Below are 6,752 nucleotides of genomic sequence, written 5' to 3'. Positions count from 1 at the left end.
TTGGCAGAGGGATGGGTAGAAGCAAGGAATGAGGGTTAAGGTTGAGACTATGGCTAGGTCTTGGCTAGACCTAAGACTTCATTTATGGTTGGGGTGGTGGTTAGGACTAGTGTTAGTGTTAGTTGCCAGGATTGGGCTAGTTTATAGGGCTACAGTTAGGTTTTTATTTTTTTCTTAAAATATATTTGACTTTTAAGTTGGAAGTTCTGTAATTGGATTATTCCCTCTTTACTTTATGGGTTTTTTGGTGGTTGTTGCTGTAACACTATCTCTGGTTCTTTCTTTTCAGTCTTACAGGCTTGGTAATCTTTGTATACTTCTATATTGGGGTTGAGTCTAGGACAGTTGGTTTGGTTTTTACAAATTCTTTTGTTTGTCTGAAAATGATCTAATTTCACCATCATATTTGATGAATAATTTTGCTGAATATATGATTCTTGATTGGCAACTTGTTTCTTTCAAAGTTTTATATATGTCATTCCATTGTCTTCTTGCTTGCATGGTTTTTGATGAGAAATCAGAGTTTAGTCTTATTAGTTCCCTAATATAGGTAACTTTTTGTTTTTCTTGAACGGCTCTCAGGATACTTGTCTTCAGTTTTGAAAAGTTTGATTATAATATGTCTTGGTGTTTTTCTTTTAGGGTCTACCCTGTTTGGAGTTTGTTCAACTGCTTGAATGGCTGCATTCTTGTTTTTCATGATGTTATCTTCCAACAACTCTTGGACAATATTCTGTTGCTTTTTTCCCCTTGTCTCTTCCTGATCTGGGATTCCTATTGGACGTGAGTTATTCCTCTTGATAGTGTCCCACATAAACCTTAGGCTTTCTTTGGGTTTTCATTTGATTTTAATTCTGATTGTTCCTCTAGTAGATGATTATTGACAGATTCTTCAAGCTCAGTAACTTGGCATTCTATTGAGTTGATTCTATTTCTTTGCCCTTTCATATTATCTTCTATTTTTGAATTCTTATTACTAATCATCTGGCTTTCTAATGGCTGGTTTTCTTTTCTTTTTTTCCAATTATTTGTCAATTTGTTTTCTGATTTTTTTCTGTAGTTTTGTCTCTATTTTCCTTGATTTCATCTGCAGTTTTCTCAACTTTTCTCTCAATGTATTTTTGTTACCTAATAGCATTCTTTTAAATTCCTATCAAGTAGCTCCAATACCATCTTGAATGATATATTTTCTTACTGTTTTGGTGACTTGTTTGATACAGTCTGTCTTGCTTCTTTGTGTAAGCTGAAATTGTCTTGTTTTCTCTGAGACATTTATACTTCCTTGATGATTACATATTGGTGTATTCTCAGGCACTCATCACCTGTATCCTGGTGGATGTGATAGAAACCAGAAATGTAAATAGTTAGGTCTCTGTTCATTATTTACCGAGTGTAGTTCAGGTTGGGTTCACACACCTCCAGAAGCAGGGTACTAGGCTCTCAAAGGCCCAAAATAGCTGCACCACTCCATGCCAACCCACAGTCCACCACTTTTCTTCTTTTTCACTGTTCCTGTTCAGCTTCCTTTTCCAGTTGGCCCTCAATCCACCTCTCTGTCCTATCCTCTGATGTTCAAGGTCTCAGGATCACCATCTGCATCTGTTTCAGTCTCCCACATCTTTGTAGCTGAGGGTTGGGTCAGTGTGATTGCTTACTCTGCTAACTTACCCTGGACTCCTCTGACATCCATTTTTGTCTTTGCTTTCTTTTTTAATGACCGTTTACTTTCTTTGAGGATATTCTTGATGTCATCTCACAACTCTTCTGGTCTTTGGGCATTACTGTCTAATGCATCCAGTCTGTTCTTGATGTTGTTGTTGTTGTTAAGTGCCGTCGAGTCGGTTCCGACCCATGGCGACCCTGTACAGGGTTTCCGAGGGTGTAAATCTTTACGGGAGTAGAAAGCCTCATCTTTCTCCCGTGGAGCGGCTGCTAGTTTCGAACCGCTGACCTTAAGGTTCGCAGCCCAATTCGTAACCACTACGCTACCAGAGCTCCTTGTCTGTTCTTGATATGGTCTCTAAATTCAGGTGGGATATATTTTGGGTCAAGTAGCCCAGGTTAGCATAGTGGGTTATACGTTGGGCTGCTAATTTCAAGGTAAGCATTTCTAATCCACAAGCCACTTCCCAAGAGAAAGATGAGGCTTTCTGCTCTTGTAAACTTTTACAGCATTAGAAACACTATACAGGGTTACTGTGATTTGGAACTGACTTGATGGCATGCAACAACAGCATATTCAGGGTCATATTTTGCCTCTTGTGGACATGTTTTCATTTTCTTCAGTTTCATTCTGAACTTACATATGAACAATTGATGATTCTATTCCATCTGTCTCTGGCCTTCTTTTGACTGATGATGATATTGAGCTTTTCCACCATCTCTTCCCACAAATGTAGTCCATTTGATTTCTGTGTATTCCATTTGGTGAAGTCCATGTGTCTAGTTGTATTTTATGTTGTTGGAAAAGGTATTTGCAATGAGTAAGTCATTGGTCTTGGAAAATCTATCATGTGATCTCTAGCATCATTTCAATTACCAAGGCCATATTTTCCAACTACTGATTCTTTTCACTTTGTTTACAACTTTCACATTCCAATCACTGGTAATTATCAATGCATCTTGATCTTGTGTCTGACCAATTTTAGACTGAAGAAATTGGTAGAAATTCTTCAGTTTCATCCTCACTGGCTTTAGTGGTTGGTGAGTAAATTTGAATAGTAGTGGTATTAACTGGGCTTCCTTGTATGGATATTATCTTCTCACAGATAGCAATGTAAATCAAGACAGATCTTAAAAATGTTCTTTTTGATGAATGCAAATCATGACACTTTGATCTACTTCCAAAGAAATCAGTCATTGAGAGCCACATGGAGCATAGTTCTACTCTGACACACATGGGACCGCTGAGTCTAAATTCAGATGCCCACTAAAGTTTGATACCCACTGCTGAGCTGGATGCAGATGGAGCTCCTCCCAGATCCTCTTTACCAGCCATGCACGTTTGCTTAGCACACCCACCCTACCAGCTGCAGGGGCGAGCTGTCCACCACTCACAGCCCCTCCTTTGACTCAAAGGCCTAAGCCAGCCACCTTGCCAGGGAAGGAACTCCCTTCCAAGGGGCAGATCTAAGACAAAGACAGATTGGTCTCCTCCTCAATGTGGGACTAATTCTGCCACGCTATACATGCTCCCTGGTGGTGCAGTGTTTAGGTGCTCAGCTGCTAACTTAAAAGGTGGCTAGTTCAAACCTACCCAGTGGTTCTGTGGGAGAAAGAGCTGCAAATCTGTTTCCATAAAGAATACAGCCTGAGCAGCCAGCTAAGGTGCAGTTACTGGTCACTCTATGAGGAAGAAAGAAGAGCAGTAGAGTTGAAGTGGCTTGGAATCAACTAATCCAACAGACTAATGGAGCATGTGAACACCAGTCTCCACAAGTCTGAGACCAGAACTAAACAGTGCCCAGCTACTACCAACTGCTCTGACAGGGATCACATGAGAGGGTCCCGGATAGAAGTGGGCAAAATTATGGAAAACTCTAATTTATTTAGTAATAATAAAGACTGGGTCTACTGGTCAGAAAGAAGTTGGAAGAATCTGAGACTATAGCCCTCAACTACCCTTCAGAAAAACAAAAACAGCCTAGGGAGGAAGAGTGGGGAATATATGCTTACATATCCCATAAAGATATGAGTCTGAAATAGGAAAAACAAAAACCACAGGCTAGAAAACCCTACGGGGCAGTTCTGCTCTGTCATGTGAGCTTGCTGAGTCCAAATCACCTCTACAACACCCCAGCAACATTTATGCTCCAGGTTTTCCCCAAGGATAGATTCCAGGGGAGACCACATTCCTGCTGCTGCATTCCCTGCCCAGTGGTGTCTGCCTGCCCCGTCTCCTGAGCGCACTCCCTCAATAAACCCATCTCGGGCTTTGTTGCTAGAGAACTCGACCCAGAGCAGTTACTTTCACAATCTCAAAAAAAGGTACCCACTCATTATTACTAGAACATGTCTGTCCACAGTTGCTTCATCTATGGTAGTTCTAAAACTAGCATACCCGTATCAAAGAGCAAACTGGAGCTAAAAAGGGTGTATGTAGGTGAGAGGACACCCCGACTCAAACAGAATTGTTTTGGATTTCTGAATCTTTCCATTTTGAGGTGTGGGCACTGTTTAGCTCCTGTGATAGTGTGGTGTGGTGGAAAGAAGGAACAGCACTGCCATTGCCAATAATGTGAACTTGGATAAGAAATCTACTTCTCTTAACTTCCTTACCACAATGCTGAGTTTTTATAATAATTAATAAGATCATATATACACCCTTCTCTGTCCCTGAACAAGTTATTTACTGTTTTGGGACTTTGGCTTTTTTCAATTGTTAAGGCTAATTACAAAATTTACCACATTGGGCTTTTGAGGACATTACATCATCCAGGTAGTTGTTCTTAGTATTACGTTCCTGGCACAGGGTCCCCACAGAGTAGACGTTAAATGTCATTACAGGCAACAGGTGATGAATGTGCATACCCCCATGGATTTATCTTGAGAGTCCACTGTCTCAGCAGTCTAATGCTAATTAACATGGTGTTCTAGAACTAGATATGACGAATCAGTCTTCATATATTGTAAAACTCTCACAATTTTCTTTTAGGCTGAAAAGCTACTTGCAGGCAGCAGGAGCTAAAACATTTAACCTTTCTTTCACTAGTAGTTAAGAGTTTGGGGCTCCAAGCTCTGACCAGTGCTCACCTGCCAAAGTTCAGCAGAGATGTCAGCTGTTCAGATTTTATATCAGGTCTAGCAAATCTGAAATAAGCAACACTCACCGTAGGAAAAGTGTTCCACTCGTGAGCCACTACTTTTTTTTATGTCTTGTGACTCCTAGGCCAAAGGAAAGCTTTTTCTATCAGTTTAAGAAATTATTTTTATTCTGGAATATTGTTATTCATAATTCACCAGAAAAAAACATACATCCTTTGTTATTAGCTAATATATGCATTTATCTAATAGCTGATATATTCGTTGATATGTTAGCCTGTTGGTTCATAAATTGTTAAACGCTATCGAGTTGGTTCTGTATAGGGTTCCTGAGGAGCAGTTGGTGGGTTTGAACTGCCAGCCTTGTGGTTCACAGTCCAGTGCTGATCTTACAGCACCACACCAGGAGTCCTGTTCAAATATCAGCTAATAATTAACTTTGAGAAACTAAATCCCATTTTGATCTAAAGTGAAAACAAGAGGTTACAATAAACCAAAAGCTCTAGAAGCTTGGCTGGTCTGATACCAGCCAGGTAAAGGTAAGAAAAAGTCCAAGGAGCCTTCCACTGTGTGACTACAACCTGGTCTAGGAGGACAGGCAGTAGGGATGGATTTATTTGTCAAATTCTCAAGTCTTTCAGCTGTACCCAAACTGACATCCCGGAACTTGTAGCCCCATCACTGAGAGTGTGGGAGTCCAAAGGGTTGCATTCCCTAGGGTTTTCCCGTCCTCACCTGGAAGCCCCCATGGAAAGACAAGTCCAAGACAGGAGAAAATAAGATGTGACGAGACCATATTTGTTCTATTTTTATAACGTTTTATATAACTCATAAAACAGTGCTTGTATAAAAATTCACAAAGTTGCTAGAGAGCATACAATTTCCAAAAAAGTCCTGGGTTTTTGTTACATTCAGTTTTCTAAGCACTCAAATCAATGATCAAATGCAGACATTACATGATATTTCATTATCTTTGGTAAAACTATTCTCATTATTTTGTCTCATCACAGTATTTACTCTGATATCCACTTTGTGCAGGGTCTGCTATTACTAGGATGTCAGAAAACAGTAAGGCTGGATCTACACGAGGCAAGTATCTCCAAGTAGCAGTCCTAGTCCCTGGGTCCCATCTCAGTGTTATCTACACAGCCAGGCAAGGCAAGAGTTCAGTGACGTCCAATGTGAACAGCAAACTCTCAGATAAAAAGCAAGTGTTTGGGCCTGGGGGTGGTAGGAGGTGGAAACAGAGGTCATCTTTTCAGCATCCAAATGGCCATGCTGCGGTGTGGTCAGGCCAGTAACTTACCATTTAAACAGCTAATCTGTTCACCACTGAGTAGATCCTATTGGTCAGCTGATGCTGCTGTGATGTCCCTCCCCCCAAACTCAAAAGGAAAGGCAGGTGTGGGGCCAACACTGAAGGGGTCAGAAGGGACACACTAGCACCATGACACTAGACACAACTATTCCCTGTCACACGCCTGCTGTCATGTAGACACAGCCAAAGTGAACTGAAGCAGGGCTAGACCACTTTGTACATTCATGACTATCTTCATACATTCTTTTAAAACTTACTAACAGGAAATGATGAGCACTGTCACCCACTGATGAGCACTGCCACCCACTGTGATCTTCTGTTTTGCTTAAACACCAGAATGCATCTGTGCTAATCTGTCAGTACTTGGGATACATGACCAAAAAAAAACAAGTAAAAAAATCAAAGAATTTAGATGGGAGTGGGGTGGTACTGGCCAACAGATTTTATGGAATACATTGAATTTTAAACACAATAAGGATCTTCTATTCCTATTGCTTCATTAAAAAAACCCACAAACCTACCAGAGGAATCCACCTGTATGGAGGGAAAGCTGAGGCCCCCACACAGACAGCACCCAGACCTGAAGGCATTTCCCTAGCAGGAATCGGAGGGACAAGACAGCTCCCAGAGCGTGTCTAACGCTCTCCGTTATAAAGGGACTCTAGTGGTTTGG

The 6,752-nt window shown here is 40.9% G+C and overlaps 1 pseudogene; it reads right to left on the bottom strand.

Moving 5' to 3' along the window:
* LOC102814386 overlaps window positions 1-4,501 on the bottom strand; it is a 29,473-nt pseudogene extending 24,972 nt beyond the window's left edge.
* Window positions 4,502-6,752: the final 2,251 nt, after the last annotated feature.

Source organism: Chrysochloris asiatica, unplaced genomic scaffold (assembly GCF_000296735.1).
Source record: "Chrysochloris asiatica unplaced genomic scaffold, ChrAsi1.0 scaffold00027, whole genome shotgun sequence".
NCBI classification, from domain to species: domain Eukaryota; kingdom Metazoa; phylum Chordata; class Mammalia; order Afrosoricida; family Chrysochloridae; genus Chrysochloris; species Chrysochloris asiatica.
Note: the sequence above shows the minus strand (reverse complement) of the source record. Positions and strands in the feature narration are given on the sequence as shown.